This window comes from Neovison vison, chromosome 2 (assembly GCF_020171115.1).
Source record: "Neovison vison isolate M4711 chromosome 2, ASM_NN_V1, whole genome shotgun sequence".
Lineage (NCBI taxonomy): Eukaryota > Metazoa > Chordata > Mammalia > Carnivora > Mustelidae > Neogale > Neogale vison.
In genome coordinates this window covers 192,265,659-192,283,442 of record NC_058092.1, presented here as the reverse complement: position 1 = coordinate 192,283,442, position 17,784 = coordinate 192,265,659, and the positions used below count along the sequence as shown (strand labels likewise).

Sequence of the window (17,784 nt, the reverse complement as noted above, 5' to 3'; positions counted from 1 at the left end):
TCTTTGGAGTCATTCGGACTCCCATGGTTCCCAGCCCCTTCCCCTGCTGGCTCTAGACCCAGCTGCCACCACCTCTACCTGGGTCCTGGCCACCTCCCCGCTCCACTCTTGTCTTCCTCCATGAGTGGGTCCCCCAGGGGATTTCCTAACCTCTCACTTCGCTGCAGCCACATGGCGTCCTGGCTCCTTCCTTGAATGTGCCAAGCGCCTTTCTTACTCCTTCCTTCCATTTACGTCTCTGTTCAGAAGCTGCCTTGTCAGAGGCCTTTTATGATCCTCCTTGATCTGAGGACATCCACTTCACCCCGGCAGACTCTGTTCCTTTACTCAACAAGCTTCCCTTCTTAGAACTTGGCATCACCAGACATAATATATATCACATCTTAGGTCTTTTCTGTCCATGCCTCTTCATGAGAATGTAAACACCATGAGGAAAGGAGGTCTTGATCATTTTGTCTCCTGCTGGGTCTCCGAAACAGCCCCTAGTCCCTGCACGGAGACTTTCTTAACAAACACTCGGGATATGAGTAAATGAACGACGCCACTTCTTCTGGGAAGCCTTCCCTGACTGCCTGCCTGTAGAAACTGCACAAAGCCTCTTCTCCTCCCTTCCCTGCCTAGTCAGAGATACAACACAAGCCTTGAGCGCTGAACTTACGGAGCTGGGCCTGCCTCCATTGCAAACTGCAACCTCTCAGGCCCAGGCTAGTTCTGATACCTATCCTCCAAACCCAGCCCTTAGTGTAGGCCTGGCTTGGTATAGGAGTCCGTGAGTGTTGGATGTGTGAGCTAATAGTGAGTAAACGGATGGCTGGAAAGATAGGTGGGTGAACAGAGGAGTAGACAAATGGACGGATGGAGGAGTGATATGAGGATCGATGGGGGGAAATATGGCTCCGTGAGAGGATGGATGACGGACGTAGGGATGGACAGAGGGATGGGTCTCACCACAGTCACACAATAAAGACTAGTGGTTGCTTAGGCTCGACAGGCAGACTTCTATGCGGCAAGTGGGCAAGACCAGAGCAGTGTCGTGAGATTCGATGTGTAGAAACGGATACCAACAGACAGGATTGAGTTGAGCCTCTATAATGTGAGCGGAGCTTGCTCTGTGACCATTTCCCTGTGCCTAGGTCTTGCAGTATAAACACGCAGATAATTATTCCTACCCAGGGCGATCAGGGAAATCGCTTTGAAGTTTCAAATACTGCCACAAAGGAGATCACGGCCACATTTCCAACAACTCACACGTCTGGCCAGTGCTGCCTCGGAAAGCTCTCTCTTCTCAAGCCCCATCTCGCCCCGCTGACGTGTACCCTTAATGTTCCATCCACAGAGGCTGGACCCCTGGCCACACCCACAGAGTTCAAACAGAACCAGGCTATTGAGCCAGATTAACTCCACATAACCATCAGGTCCAACGGAGTCACAGAATCCTCAAGAACTGAACTAAACCGTGACCCATTTCCAAGATGGACAAACTGAAGCCCAGCGGCATTTTGTACCGGACACACACAAGGAGTTATGGAAGCCCGACAGCCTGGGTCAGGGGCAGGATGTGGAGATCGATGGCCCTGAGCTCAGCCAGCCCCACGGTGACCCGGCTGCCTGACCAGGCCACTGGCCAGGCAGGTGAAGGTGGCTGGGTAGCACGCACGCAGCAGGGGTCTGCTGTTACCTTTCTAGGTCTGGTAGCTGAGGGACGGGCGGTGGCTCTCTTCCTTACACCCCTCACAGCATTGGTCTGACACCCAGCGGCTCCTCCTCCTCCTCGTCCTGGGTACACAGGGACAGAGACGGGACACATGTGAATAGCCAGGGACAAAGACCGCAGTCCACTCCCCACACCTCCGTCCCCACACCATGGCCAGGCTAATCTCCACGGCCTCTGGAGTCACTGATGCACACCCCGGGGTGCCTGATTTATCCGGGGCCCCGTCTCCCCAACCCTGTGGCACAGCCACGAGCCAGCCAACCCCTCCTGGTGGGAATCTTAAAGACTAAAACACGTATTTGAGTTTGGTTTCTTCTGGTGCTCGGGGGCTTTGTGTCGTTGTCTTTTTTCTTCCTGGTGAGAAAAGCAGAAGGCCATGGCCTTCCTGTGCGGCCCCCAGGCAGGGTGACAGGGAGAAGCTGTCGGGGTATTTTTAGCCGGTTACAGGCCCCCACAGCGTCTCCTCTCTGCCGTGCCTGGCTCCGCGGAATTATCTCACAGGGCCGGCCGGAGCCGCTTCTGAAGCCGCTCTCTGACCCCTGCCTGAATTCCTTCCTTGGTATGAACTGCTCACCAGATCTCTCGCCAGCACTGGGGGCCATTTTATGCGCGTCCACCTCTTCAGAAAACTAGCTCACTTCCTGCCCTTCGTGACTCTTGGTCCCAGCTGAGTCCCGTCTGGACAGTGGCTTAACTAACATACATATTTTTGACTTAATTAATATTTACCTTTACTTCAAGTCACTTTATTTTTTTTTTTAGCTTCAGTAAATCTGGCCTTGTCCAAATCGATCATATCCACGAAACAGCCCATCTGATATGCTCATTTCATATTGCCAATATCCCTTAATAAGTACACAACCGATGAAAGAAAAGTGTATGTCTTTCATTTACTACCGAATTCCAGAATCTTGTCACAGGCTACCGGAGTTACATGGGCCAAGCTTTGGCAAACTCACTGTTGCTTATCAGCCCTCTCCTTGCACAGAAAGAGTCATGGGGAGGGGTAGATGGCTCACAGGGCCCCAGAATCCACTAGCAAATAAGGTCAGGGGAAGTATAAGGAGGTCAGAGTCATGATGTGCTAGAAACTTAATACTGTCCTTTCTTCACAGCACTGGGCAAGACCATTTCTCTCCCCACAGGTGAACCTGGCTGTGAGAAGCTAGGCAGGTGAACACTAGGCCTTGTGAGGAATGGGGCCCCAGGATGGGGTGTCCCAGTGGAGGGCTGTAGGCCACACTCGAGGACCAAGGTCCAAGATGGCATCTTTTCTCAGTATTGAGATCTCTAGTTCCCATCTGCCCCTTGCACCAGGATCCCTCAGGCCAGAGTTGGTCATCAGGAGCTAAAAGTATAATCTCTTCTCTGGTTAGATTTGAAAGCACAGAACGCCTCCCCCTCTGAGCTTCTGTGGCTCTGGGTGCCCATTCTGGTATTCCAGAATGGAATGAGTGTTCCCAGGTATGCCATGAGGGGTAGAGCCTGAGGACACCAGAGGCCTAGCCTTGTGGTTCTTGCGCCCCTCCATCCTTCCCCACTCTGCCCGCAGGTTGGAGACCCTGACTGGGCCCCCAGCCCAGTGCCCCAGGTTCTCCCGCTGAGAACAGGATGTGGGTGTCAGGAGGTGAAGGAGAGTGTGGGGTCGGGGTAGGGAGTGGCCTCGGGACTGACTTCCTGAAGGCTGATCGGTTTACCACAGTCAGTTGGGCCCAGGACCGCACAGCTGTGAGTTATAAATGTCCCTGTCAGAGCCCAGGCCGAGAGGCCCCTCCGCTGGTGGAGGGTCCATAGCCCCCACTCCTTCAGGGGGCTTTCCAGGTGAGGGCCCATCCTCCAGGAGGCCCTCCACAAGTGTGTAGCCCTCATGATCTCTAAGCTCGCTCACCTCCTGTCTCTATGATGTCTAAACCAACAGGGTCTAATCCCACCTCCCCTCCCCCTGCCCACTCTATGCCCTTCCAGGTGTGAATCTTGTGGTTCCAGCTACCTTGCGAGCTCTCAGAGGACAGGGACCAGGCTGGGCTTCTACCCAGCTGAAACCCAGGACTTGGCACACAGCCAGCCACCCTGGTGACAGCCTCAGGGGCAACTGTTCCAACTCAGCAACCTGCTTCCCACGACCCCAACTGCCCCTTGTGCCTGCCCACTGGGGCCCACATAGCACAGAAGGGGCAGGGGAGGAGCAGGGGACAGGGCTCTGGCCGGCAGCGCAGGGACGTTTGCCCACAGGCATGGGGCTCTGAGATATGCCCGTCCAGCGACTCCTTCGGGGTCCCATTCTTCCTGCTTGCTCTCCTTAGGGCTCCCTCAGCCTCAGGTGTGCAATGTGTCTCATAGTCTGGGGTGCTCAGGGCCAAGCCTGCAAGGTGAGAAGCTCGGTCCCTCTATCCCCCAGGCCCCGGGCCAGGCCACAGAGGGCCAGGCCTCAGAAGTGCAGTAAGGGCAACAGGAATAAGCAGGGGGTGGTCCAGGCTCATGGGGCTAGAAGCATATACTATTTCGGGGCCCTCTGTAGACATATATATAGAACTACAGATACTTATTTAAAATAAGAAAAGAAACACCATCACGTTCCTAGAGCCTCAGGAGTCTGGGCCCCTCTAAACCGTTTACCAGAGATACTCACACAGGAATGTTCCCGACATCAACCTGCTGCCCGCCCCACCTAGAACACTCCAGAGCTGCCCGCAGAACTCCCACTTTCCCCAGGGCGGTGCAGGGGTGGGGCCCAGAGGCCGGAGCTTCATGAGTTCCTGGCCAGTCGGGCTCTGATCAATAACAGTGATACAACTGCCAATGAACATAATATCTAACATTAACGGGCCTTGACCTGGTACCACTCTAAGTACTTGATGTGAATGAACTCATTTAACCTCCCCACAACCTACAAGGTAGGTACCCTGCCTATTTTAACAGGCGAGGACACAGTCACAGCAAGGTTCAGAAACCAGCCCGCGGTCACACAGGCAGGATATGAACCCTGACAGCCCAGCGCTGGTGCAGGCATGAGGCCGCAACCAGTGCTCCCGGGTCCTGCTCTGGAGGGCCCAGGAACCTTTTCTCTGACGCACAGCCTCGGACAGCAGCGGAGACCAAGGGTGGACACTGCGTGAAGTCCCCTCTGCGTAAACCATTGATTCCACACAAATCCTCACGTGCCAGCACCAACCTTGTGACAGTAAACAGCCCCCCCCCCACTTTCTCGCTTTGTTCAGAGCATGCTGGGGTCCTCTCAATGGGCAGAAGTGGGCACCCCACTGACTTCCTGGGGCTGGGGAGGCATCCTAGAGATGGGCTGGGCCCACCCAAAGAGACCGTGAGTCAAGGGTGAGGAGGGGGCTTTGCTGAAGGTCACGTAGCATGCTGTCCAACTCCTTCATCTTATAGACACGAGAAACATGGCTTCCCCAGGGCCACCCAGGGAGCGGTGACCCTGCGTGAGGCCCAAGGCCAGTCTCTGTAGGGGTGGGGCAGGTCGCCAGCAGCCCCAGGGGCAGTCAAGGCCTGGTGCTGGTGGGACCCGCTGGCCAGGCCCCAGCAGAGTGAGGACACAACCCTGCCTTTTGGCCTCCTTGGAGCAGGCCCTTTGTTTTCTCTCTCTGTTTTCCATCTGCCCGCGCCCCCAGCCTTCCAGGCTTCCCCTGATTGTGTTCAGGGTGATAAAAGGGCAGATGAGCGCGAGATCTCTGGCAGCCGTCACCCCACATAGACACTGTGGCGGCGGCGGGTGGCTGAGGGGGGCCCCGGGCGGGTGACTGGGCTCACCACCAGCTGTGCAGAGCGCTTCTCTGAGGGACGCTTGGCCCATGGCCCTCAGAACCCTTTTGGCAACCCTGGGAGCAAACCACCACCACCTCCCATTTTGTGGAGGGTGAGACCGAGGCTCCAGAGAACAGTGGCCAGGATGGGTCTCTGGTTTCCGAGATTTCCAACAGGCCATACCAACCATGGTCCTGACCTCTCTGGCCACCCACAGGAGAGCTGGCCTTGTTAGTCGTTCCGCCTTTATATCCAGAAAGGGCCATTTTCAGACTGTTCAGGAAAAAGAGCGTGGAAGGTCAGCCAGGGTCTTGTCCGCCAAGGCCCGGGGAGCTGGCTGGTCAGAAAGTCCCCTCGGAATCACTTAGCCACAGCTGGTCACTCTGTGCAAGACGGAGCAGAGTCTGACTTCCCGCCTCCCTGAACCAGTCCTTTTAGACTGCTTCTGGGGGCAAATGCTTCCTCTGTGGTGGGCTAATTCCTACTGACAGCAGTGAGAACGTGATCCAGGGACACTGCCGGCCTGGATGTGCGATGGGGCAGTGGCGGCCTGCAGGCCAGGGCCTGGCCAACCCTGACCTCAGGTCCCTGCCACCGACCCTGGCCTCGCCCGCCTGGCCTCCTGTGACCTGGTGCTCGCAGACCCTCCCTGAGCATGTCCCCAGCTTCAGTTACCAGATACTTTAAGTCTCATCCGTGTTCCATCTAAATAATTTATGTATTGTTATTGAAATCACTTTCTTTTTACATACCCTCATTCAAAGCAATACTGTGTAAAATCATGGGTTTCCTATATTAATCATATGGTTTTCTAATTTCCATAAGGATAAATATGTAACATTAAGATCTGAAATTCAGACACTCACACAGGCCCTGGTAGCCCCCAGAGCTCGAGGCCCGATGCTGTGTGCAGGCAGGTCCTGGGGGAGCTGGCCAAGACTTGGGGGGGCGAGCCTCTGGAGGTATGCTCAGGGGGCTGTGAGAGCAGAGCCCTGTGCTGGATGGGAAAGTGGGAGGAGGTGTAAGTTCCAGAAAGGTACACAGAAGGTTTGGTTTGGCAATCGGCTCAGACCAGACTACATCTTCTCTCTGTTGGGCCTGGAGTTTGGTCCCGATATTTCCTAGCTGCAGATAAAGCCATCTCCTACTGAGTCCTCCTGACCCAAGCACGATGCAGCCAGAGGAGCTCTGGAGGGGGAGCCCAGACATGTGGGGCAGGGGTCTATCTCTTTATTAGGGGATGCTAGACCTCTCTGGGCCTCAGTGTCTGCATCTGTACAGAAACTGTGAATGAGCCAAAGGTTCCTCTCTGAACCATGGTGACCTCCGGGTCCCAGGCAGTTCTTCTCACCACCAACGGAGACCTCCCTTGACCCATCCCTCCCACACCTGATCAGGGGCCTCAAGCGATTTCTGGGGTGCCAAGGGGAGACAGGGCCATCCTGTGTGACAGCTACAAAATTAGATAATCAGCTAATCACCAGCAAATTAGCATCCCATCTTTACATAGAACAAATATAGTATTTACGTAAAAGTTGTTAGGAGTTTCTCTCTTTTTAATTAGCAGAAATAAATGCAAAATAAATGGTAATTAGGCAGCTGATGGATTTGGTAGCACAATTATGCCTGCAGCCGTGCCCTAGTCCTTAAGTGTGTGCGCCGAGGAATCAGAGGGGCCTATTTATATAGTTTATTTATAAAACAAAGTTAGCAGAAACAGAGGGACGAGGCCTGGGCATTGCTGAGGGAGGGGGTCTTGGCTGCAGGGGCAGGGCGCTGGGAGGAGAGGGGTTTCAGTACCCAAGGAATGGAGGGGTGCTTCATGCTTAGTGCTGGGCTCTGGAAGTGTACCACCAAGGCCCCCACGTGTCTATTTCAGGCCCTGCATGTGTCACTGGGAATGGCCTCCCTGACAGGAAGTAGGCTAGAGCTGCGTGGAGGGTCTGAGAACAGCTGTTCTGTGCACTTCTGTCTTTTTCCCTCCCCTGGTTCCTACCTCTCTCTTCTTCGCTGGCCCTATTCCTTCACTGAGTATTCTCTGTCCTGCACCCAGAGACATACTCTTCTAGAATATTGTCCATTTCCTCCAGAAACTCAGGAGAACCGGATGCAGAATAAAGTACCCAAACACTGGGATTACATTTCAGACCAGTGGAGAACCCAGTGGTAGTACAGAGGCAGGAGTCCTCAGAGGAGGCAGCCCAGAGGAAGAGGTAAGAGCTGGGTTTTGAAGGATGCATAGGAGTTTTCTGAGACGGTGGGAAGTAACAAAAGGAGCCACATGTGCAAAGACAGGGAGGTGGGAAATAGCATCCCATGACTGTAGGAAAGAATGTATGAAGGGTGTGGAGGCTAAGGAAATAAGCAGGGCCTAATTGCAGCCGGTGCTAGATGCCAGGCTAAGAACAGGTTTGGACTTGATCCTGGAAACCATGGCAAGGTCTGAATGGAGAGAGTGGGGCAGCCCCTTCCCACTCCCAGCTCATTTCTTGGCTTCCCCTCCCCCAACCCCAGAGCTAGGGAGAGGGGAAGGCCACAGACCATCAGAGGCAGCTGGTTCAGCTCAGCTGAGTGAGCACAGAGCAAGAGGCTAACCTGATTATAAGGGACAGGAGGTTTGTCTGCAGGGCGGAGGGTGGGTGACTGCTCTGAAAGTGACGGGAAGGGGGGCATGCTGGGCCACTCTTGAATTTCTGGAGCAAGAGGCCTGCCTGTCCTAGAACGGAGCACCGTGCTCTGCCCCCTAACCTTGAATGCTGGGGTGGCCTCACCAAGCCCGGGGGAGGGGTGACAGTACTGCCGGAGGCCCCACCCCCTCCCAGACTCCAGTCCTAGCTGTGTGGCCTCGTGCTGTGACCTCGAGGAGCCACTCCTAACTCCAGGCCACATATTCTTGTCTCCAAAACAAAGACCTGTAAGAGAATGGGGGATAGGCAGTGACCAGTTTGGCCCACAGTGCCAATCCCATATAGTGTGATGTGCCTGGGGTCACTAAAGCCTATGTGCTCTCAGGGACTTAAGGGAGGCAGGCGACCTCATCTGCCACAGTCCCTGGTGCTCCCTCCTGCCCTGCCCCAGCCCAGTGCACGGGCTTGTGAGGCATGCCCCGAGAGTTGAACTGAGACCCTACATGATAACCACCTAAGGCCCTTCCAGCTGACAACCTGAGTTCCACAGTCCAAAAGCCCAGGAGCAGGTGAAGGGACAGCAGAAAGCCTAAGTAAGAGTCAGAGGAACTTCCTGTCATTAACCCCGTAGGAAGACAGTTGGGGCACTGGGGCCCTGGGGAGCCTCTGGCTACAGCTGGCCAGCAGCCCTTCCCTCCTCATCACCAGTGACCGCCCTCGACTTAGGCTGACCGTGTCTAAACTAAGCTACCCACGCACCCAAACCCGGGGCCATTCAAAAGCTCAGACAAGCCCTGGGCAGCAATCCGCAAGGCAAAGCCCTGGGTAGGGACTTCCAGCAGTGGGGTTTCTGAAGGATTGCACAAAGTGGGGACCCTCATGCTCCCTAGCCTGGCCAGCTTTCCAACCTCTATACCATCCCTTTACAAAGCAGTCCCATCCCAGTCTGGAAATGGTGCCTGAGCTGCAATCCGTCGTCACTGGGGACAGAGCTCTGAACTTGTAAGGGAAGACGAAGATCACACCCTCACCACTTCTCTGCTCTGTAGGCTGCGCTCTTGCCTTTGGCCAAAATCAATAAGAATCTGCACTGTGATTGTTTTACCAGCGCAAGAGGCCGGCTCCTTGCGATGACATTCCACCCCTGGCAGCGCCGGGGGTGTCCTTTTGTCGCTGGACCCTGAGATGCGGGGTGGGGTGGGGTCGTGATGGGAGGGGCCCATGCAAGTGGGGGAGCAGCGAGGGGCACACAGAGCTGCTCTAAGTGCCTCTCCAAAGACAAGCCTGGTGCTATTCATCAACTGGTTTTCAGGGCTGTGAGAAATCAATGGCATTTGTGCTGCAAACTCATCATTAGGACAGGAAAACTCTGCAGTGGAATTGATTTGTTTAAATATAATAACACAATTTAACAGAAAACCGTGGGGGTGGGGAAAAGACCCAGGCAAATAAGACAGTTCAGAGGACGGGGAGAGGCACCAGCCTGGAAACACCTTGCAAGGCAGCAGTCAAACCCCAGCACTGCCCCAGTCTCCTCCCCAAACACAGGGGTGAGGCCAGGCGGTGTCCCTTGTCCTCTGTCACCGGATGCCAGGCAGCTCACACCCACTCTCGGAAATGCCCCTCGGCAGCCCGAGGATGAGCCCAGGGGCCGGCTGCTCACTGTTGTGTTGTTCTTAGAGGTGACTTTGGCTTGGTGAACATCGGTTCAACCCAACAGACTCTTAGTAGGTACCTGTGAGGGGCCATGGGAGAAACCGAGAGTAAATCCTGGTCCCCGCTCTGAAAGCATCCTGTGAAGACAGGGTGGGTAAGGCAGGCATGCAGGAGACAACCTGGAACCAGGGAGGTCTGGGCTTCCTGGGGTCTTAGGAGATGTGGGGGAGCAGTGCTGGGACAGGATGAAGGGCAAAGAGGAGACAGGAAGGGGGCAGAAATGGAATGTCCATTCAAATAACCAGGAGGAGCCCCTAATCTCAGGAATAGGGGAGCTGCCCACTCTGATGGTAATGAGGAGAGATGACTTTATTGATCCTTAAGATGTCCCAGGGCCCCACAAATACTCAACACCCGTCACCATACTGACTCTCAGCCTCCTATGAAGGATGCTACCCATATCCCACAAATGGTACCACTCAGGCTCAGAGAGGTTAAGTGACTGCCCAAGGTCACACAGCCAGTTAAGTAATGGAGGTGGGGTCAGATCCCAGGGCCTGTGCACTATTCAGTGTACCTCCCGCCCTCACTGGGGCTTGACCTCTACATGAACTGGGGAGACACGGCTCCTGCTCTCTGCAGCTAAAGTATGAGGTGCACTGGATGGCTCAAGGGAAAGTCTGAGGGATGGCGTGGGGTCATAGGCTCTTGCTACAGGCTTTGGCCCTACAGCCTGGGTGAGGCAGGAGTGCCAGGAGCAGAGCTGGCCTGGCACTCAGGGCACTCTCCGACCTCACAGAAGAGCTCTTCCAACCTCCCCCAGAGGGCAGGGATCCTAAGGAGGAAAGCGGTGGGCCAGGTCCTAGAAAGACATGTCTGTGGCGTGGGGGGAGAGACACCCAAGCTGGGAGAGAGGGCTGGAGAGGTTCAACCCTTGTCTGAGGGTTGGGAGAGCATAGGCAGGCTGAAGTCCTCAGCGGAGGCCTGGCAGCTTGAGGCAGCCTCACCGAGCTCAAAAAGGGCTTTAATGTCAGTTTCAGAATTTGGACTTCATTCCTGCTGACAGTGGGAAGCCGGGGAGGGCAGCAGACGGCCAGACAGAGGTGAGTCATGGCGAGGCAAGAAGAGGATAAGACCCTCAAAGCCAGCAGAAGGTGGGGGTGGTGAGAGGGACACAGGTCCGGAGATGGGTCAGGGGGTTGAATGGACTGTTGGAGGTAGGAGTGAGGGAGGGGAAGGTGTCCAGGATGACCCAGGCATCTCCCCCAGCCCTCTGGGGCTGGGACATTCAGCTGTGCTAAACCAGTGGCTGAACCGAGTCAACAGGAATTGACCAGAACCCCAAGGAGCACTGGGCCCCTCCCTCTAGGAAGTCCTGACTTGGGGGGACACTGCTGGCTGGCAGGCTGTCACCACCTCGGCTCTGTCCCCCTGCTGACCTTTCTCCTTTGTCAGCAGTGTTCTCTATCAATTCACCGGAAGGGCCAGTGCAGTCTCGCCAGGCTGCCTGGGCCAGGGCTGGGGGTGGGGGGGGCTCCCTCTGCCTTCCCTCTTTTAAGGAAGAAGTCTCCAGAGCATCTCTAGAAAGTCAGGAGCAGCGATGCCAGAGTGGTGGGGGATGGCCGCACCCCTCCTGCTGGCAGATGGGAGGGAGGGAGAAGAGGAAGCTGGTGGGGGGTTGGGGGAACTGCAGCCAGGCTGTGGGGGATGGGCAAGGAGGATCAGTTTAGAAGAGGCATCTAGGATGTGGGGGAGGGGACCCGGCGGGAGTTCCTGAATAACCCAGAATGTACCAGCCACCCCTGAAGCCAAGGAGGGGTTCCAGAGGGTCTGGGGGGCCTAGGATTTAGATGGGGCTAGCATGGTCAGCTGTCCTGGGGTGCCTGGAATGGAGTGGTACATGGGATATGGAACTCCCAGTACTAAAAACTGGGGTGGTCCCAGGCAAACCCTAACCGTTGTTCACCCTAACGGGGGTGAATGTAAATTCCAGTTTTTAGTTCTACCACTTTCAGACTGTATGTGACCTCTCTGTGCCTCAGTTTCCTCATCTGGAACATAGAGCTTGTCAGAGCACCTCATGTACAGCCGTCATGAAGACAGGATGAAATCATGTACGCATGTGCCCGTTACTATCACTGACCACTTCCAGTACCTTCCTACCTTGAGGACCGACTAGTACCCACTGAATGCTTGCCCAAGGCCAGACCCCCATCTAAGCCCAGTACATGTGTGCTATTTAACCTCACCATGATTATGGGGCAGGGGCCATTTTCACAGGAGAAACCAAGGCATGGAGGAGCTCGGCCCCCAGCCCAGGTTCTCACAGCTGGCAAGTACAGAGTCCAGAAAACCCCTTCTATTTCCACTGGGCAGGCCCCACAGTGGGGGACCTGTAGGCCAGGGTCAACACAATTCTGCTTATACTGGACAAATACACAGGCTGGGCAAGTGTGGCAGGAACAGGCAAGGGACCCTGTTCTCAGGGAGACCAAGTCCCTGGTCCTCAGTCCTTCCCATTCTGGTCCAAACACATTCACCAAATTTATTAGGTTCCTAGGGTCTATGGATACCTTAGTGAGAGAGAGGGAAGCCCCCAGAGGTACCCCTCAGAGGCCTCCTGGTGGCCCTGGGGGCCCAGCTCTCTGGATCTGGCACTTTCTGCAGGTGACCTCATTTCATTCTTATAAAAACACAGGATCACGTAGGATGCCCATTTCAGAGATGAGAATATAGAGGCTCAGAAACTTGCTAAGGTTGCCCAGCTGGATTTAAACGTGTCCGTCTTCAATGTCTGGTCTCCTCTCAGCGGCTGATGGGAAAGGATGAACAAGCAGCATGGGGGCAGGAGGACACGGCTTATAGGTCCGTGGTAGGACTTCAGATGAGCACCCAATAATTGTGAGGATGAGGGGCACAGCCTCCCCTCCCCCTAGAATTTAGGGAGCCCAGGGGAAACTCTGGCAGCTCAGGGAAGGGGTCCAAGCATGCAGGGGTAGGGGGGCCAGGGGAACACAGGGGAAAGGGGGGGTGAGTGCCGGGGTTCAGGGAGTGGCCCATCACCCCAATACCCGGGGGTCAGGTAGGCCTGGCAGAGACCCCTCTTCAGTTTTCGAAGCTGAGTGCACAATGCCCATCCTGCTGTGACCCCAAGGAAGTCCTAGGCACCAGCAACTGCGTGCTCACACAGCAATTAGCTCACAGTGCCCAGGAAAAAGGTCGCCGAGGTGGGCAGGCAGGCGCTAGCTGGGCAGGGGCCCTGGGAAGCTGGGCCCGGTTATTTTTAGCATCTTGATTCAAGAGGAAGGAGGCCCTCCTCCCCACCAGGTAAATGTCAGTACACTGGCAGACCCAGCCAGTTAAAGTAGCTGGAGCCAAGGAAGAGAGACATGACTGGCGTCTTTGTCCTTGGCTCCCCGGCCGCCGGGCTCCCAGGGGGTCTCCCTTCCTCCTCCGCCTCCTCTCCCTAGGCCCTGGTGCATCTGCCTTTTGGCCACGAACAGAAAACATGGGCTTGGTCCCCAGAGGAGCTTGACAGGGGCCTGGGACCCTAGATTTGAGCTCTTGCTCAGCAGCGTGTGTGTAACCCTGACCCAAACTCCTGCCTCTCTTCCCAAAGTGCAGTTTCTACAAAATGGGCCCCACAAAGACCACCATTTTTATTGTTTATGAGGATGACAGGAGCTAGGGTCAGGAAGAGGCTTTGCAGGAGGGTGACTTGCCCTTCCTGCTGGTGGTGGTAGCTGTATTCTTGCAGAAGAGAGTTCTGGGCTGTCCTAGCGGGAATGCAGGCCAGCCCCGGGCTGACAGGGCCTGAGCTGGCCGTGGTGCACACTGCTGGGGAGATCTGCACAATCTCGGGTACTAGGTGTCCAAGAGCCTGGGGCTGCCAACCCGCTGATAGGAGAGGGTGAGAGAGGACTCTAGGGGTCAGTGGAGGCAGACTGAACACAACCGGGGCTCAGCCTGGGCTACACGGAGGGCCCACTCTTGGAGGGTCGCTAGCACACCCAGGTCTCCACACATCCCAGGCCTGGCGCCGGCATGTGGGACTCACGCTCTGACCTGGCCTCCTTCCTTGGGGAGGGCCCCCTGTCCCCCCTTCCCTGAGAACAGGAAGGACAAGGGAAGCCCACTCCACAGACTCTTGGCTCTGGAGTTGGCTCTGAGAGCCAGACCCTCAGCCCATTGCGAGGGTGGGGGGTGGTCCTTCCCCAGGGGGCCCAAGGCCCCATCCGGCCAGGCTCGGGGAGACTCCTGGCAAAACCGTGGAGTCTGAGGTCAGCTCTCCCCTAGCCAAAGAGAAGCCCTGGGTCCTACAGCAGTGTCCTTGCCTTTGGCTGCCAACTTCCAGGCAGCCTAGGATCTTGGCATTTGCCCACACCCTCCCCAAAGGCAGACCCTTCTACTGAGGTACTGCCCTACTGTGTCTGAAACTCTAGGGAGATCTGAGAAAAACTGAGGCACAGAAGTGGGGCAGGAATCTGCTCGGGTATTTAGCAAGTTAGAAGCAAAGTGCAAACTCCCTTCTCCTTCTGCCATCTGGCCTCTAGGGGGCATGTCCACCTCATTTCTTTCATTGCCCAGTCTGGGCCCTCCACCCAGCCCCACAGTCTGCCCCCCACCCCCACCCCACGTGCCTGCCTCAGGGCCTTGACCCAGCTGGTCCCCTTTGCTTGGAATGCTTTCAGTTCACAGTCATGTTCTTTCTTTAGGGTCCAGCTGCAGCTCCACTTCCTCCAGGAAGCCCTCCTTGACCCTAGAGTCCCTTGGAACCCAGACATTTTTTTCTGGATACCACACCAGATCCTTGGCCTCATAAACTGTAGGCTGCGCTGGGCACCCTGTTGTGGCTCAGCCCAGGGTGCCGACAAAGGACTTTGGGCGGTCCCTGGTTTCACGAGCCGTCTGTCCTTTCTCACCCCTGTAACTTGTCAGCTTTCAAATAGGGCCCTGACTCCAGAGTATTCTCTCCGCCCTGGCCTGTGGGCCAGTAATCTCTAGCCCTCACTCCTTTCTCTTGGTAAACAGATGGGAGGAGGAGCCCTAATGGTCCAGGCCTTGGCAGGAGGTGGTGATTACAGGAGCTGGAAGACAAAAGAGGCTTCACAGAGCCAGGTCTGAGGGCGCCCAAGGCTGTTCTCAGTCCCAGTTCTGGGCGGATCTCCACAGACACCCCCTAGAACGTCCCAGGCCCTAATCTCTGTGCCCCCTGGCCCTTAGGGGTTGGTCCTGCCTTTCTTCACTGTGCCCCAGGGCCAGGTCACCACCCCCACTGTGGGTCGGGGCCCTGCCAGGCTCTACCCCTGCCCTGCTTCAAAAGCTACTGAGGGAGGCAGTGGCCTCCGCTGAAAGCATGGCGTGCCACCCCGGGCCACACTTCAGTTTCCCCATCTGTACCATGAGGCATTGGGCCAAATGATTTCTAAAGACTATTTAGATGCTTCAAATGAAGATGCCACCCTTGCGGCCGCACCCAGTGTCTGCTCCCACCCCACAAGGTCACGGAGGCTTGGAACCTGGGACACAGGGCAGAGGCGTGGTTGTTCTCATCCTAAGTGTGTGGCTCAGGGACCAGAGGGAGACTGACTCAGGAGCTCAGACAGAGCCAGGTGAGCAAACATCAGTGGGAGGGAGAAGCACCCGCAGTGAATAACACCCAAAGAATCCTTCTCGGTGTAATTTACCAATTCCCAGCCGGCCCTGTTGGTAGCCGAGGTCAGGGGCCCCTACGGCACATGTGCAGCTCTGCATACCTACAGGGGTGATCACATCCAGCTGGCGAGGCTCACATGGGACTCTGGGAGAGCCAGAGGGGGACAAAGACCTTCCCTCCCACCCTCAGGAAAAAAATCCCTCTCGCCTGGTCTGCTGGTCTCTTGCACCTGTCTCGGGGAAGCTGCATGACCCTGGGCTGGTCTCTGGGCTTCTCTGTCCTTAGCACATCACTCAACAGGTTCGCCCATGTCTCCCTGCAACTCCACCCGTGGGCTAAAGTCAGGCCCACATCACGCAGGGGTACGGATCAAGGTAATGGAGGGCAGCTCCTGGGCTCTGTTCTGGGGCAGCTTCCTATTCCAGCATTTTGGAAGACTGCCTTTTCCTCCTGGTAAACAGCTCCAGCCCTTGGCCTAGGAGAGACCGCAGAGGGGTCTGGGGTGCAGAAGAGGGCCTGGTAAAGCTGGGGTTCCGGCCTGCTGGAGTAAACAAGGCCCAGCACTGTTCCTCCCTGCTGTCGCCACTCTGGGTGGAGCTGGGAGCCTAGGGGGCCAAAGCCCACCCTCCCTTCCTGGCCTTCAGAATTGCTACTGCTGCTGGACAGCCCTTTTGGCTCCCCACTCTCTACAGGATCAAGGTCAAACTAGCCCAGCCTTTGAGACCCCCAGGGGCTCCCTTAGCACCTACTTCCAGTTGTGGCTCAATGAATCTTCCTCTCCAACTGAACACCCTACAGGGCGAGTCTTTCCAAGTTGTGCAGAGACCCTAGAAAGACCCTATTCTCCCATTCTGCATAGGGATCCAGCCTCCTCCTCAAGGCAGTCCCCCAGGCTGCCTCCTCCAGCATCCAGGAAGAGCTGCTCCTCCCAGCTGCTTCAGCCTTCACTTGCTGAGGGCCCCCTGCTAGCAGGTCCTGCACTGGAGACCCTGGGACTTCCAAGCCCAGGGCTGTGCTCACTCAGCTTCTCAGATGCAGATTCAGTTTTGGACGCCAGTGCCTAGCACGGGACCAGAGCCTGGTAAACGTTCCGCAGGCTCTGGCTGGCAGAGTGAATGGATCACCCGGGAGTACCCAAGTACCCATCACAGTTTGCTGTAGTGGAGAAAACACGTATTATGGTGTCAAATAAAACTGGGCTGAATCCCAGCTCTCCCAACAGCTCTGTGATCCTGGGGATGCTTCCTAACCTCTCTGTGCTTTGAGTTTCCTTATCTGTATTAGAAGATAGTCTCAGCCTCACTGGGCTGTCAAAGCCCTGAAGACCACTGCAGGCTGTGACCCCCAACAGGTGCCAGCTTTCTGATTTTATGTACCCATAAAGAACTGTTCAGAGAAGGGCAGCCGCTTGTTCAAGGTCACACAGCAGGTATGTGGCAGGGTTGAGGTTTGAACACAGTCCTGCTCGGAGGACCTGCCAGGGCAGCAGCCCTGCCCTGCTGACCGAGAGTCGTCTACCTGGGGCAGGAATGATCAGGGGGCTGTAGACGATCTCCAGTTCCAGATGGGTTCAGGGATGTGGGCTCAGGGCAGGCTTCCCAGGCTGGCAGTGGAGGGGCCTGGGCCGCGGGCAACAAATTCCAGGCAAGGAGAACGGGGTGTGCATTCTCAGCTGGTGCCGAAGACGGACAGGCACGCCCCATGGGGCCCCGGGGAATGCCACCACTGGCCTGCTGTCAAGGTCTTTGCAGCCAGCCCCAAGGCCGCCTTGCTCCATATAACCCGGGAAGTCTGCTGACTGACAGCTGATGGTGTGCATGCTGGCAACCCAAAGTCACACACCAGGGGCCAGAGGGGCTGGCCAGGGAGTGTGGCTGTCACCCCATGTTTCTGCCCACAGAGCTGGGATCAACAACTGTGATTATCTCATGAAACTCGAATCCAGCCCAGCCCCAACGCTGCTGTCTCCCTACGTCCTTTCTTAAATGACACCAGCCATGTCACCCCTCCACTCTGCCACCTCCGTGTGCCCACAGCGCTCAGGTCTGCTCTACTGCTGTCCTCCAGCTGCCTGCCCACGATCCACCCACACGCGGTGGGGTGCGAACCACATTCTAGACACAGCAGCCGAGATTCTCATGCCTTAGTTGACCGAATTCCTCACAACACAGTGAGTTAGGTCCTACCAGTATCCCGATTTTAATGGCGAGGAAATAAGACACAGAGAGGTCAAACCACTAATCTGGTATCACGAAGAGGAGTGGCAGAGCTGGAAAACCCCGAAGCCTCGGCCCACAGTCTGTACCTTTGATCAGGTCAGGACCTTCTGCAGGTACTGGCCGAAGCTGTTCACAATGCTGTTCACAAGC

At 56.1% G+C, this 17,784-nt stretch overlaps 1 protein-coding gene across 5 annotated transcripts in view; it reads right to left on the bottom strand.

The window, feature by feature from the left end:
* The window catches only part of ZMIZ1 (zinc finger MIZ-type containing 1), a 230,094-nt gene that overhangs the window by 164,499 nt on the left and 47,811 nt on the right, over positions 1–17,784 (bottom strand). For all 5 annotated transcript variants that reach the window (XM_044239920.1, XM_044239924.1, XM_044239923.1 and 2 more), the window contains exon 3: positions 1,679–1,776. The gene's annotated coding sequence lies outside the window, so the exon portion shown is untranslated. The remainder of the gene's footprint in view (positions 1–1,678; positions 1,777–17,784) is intronic.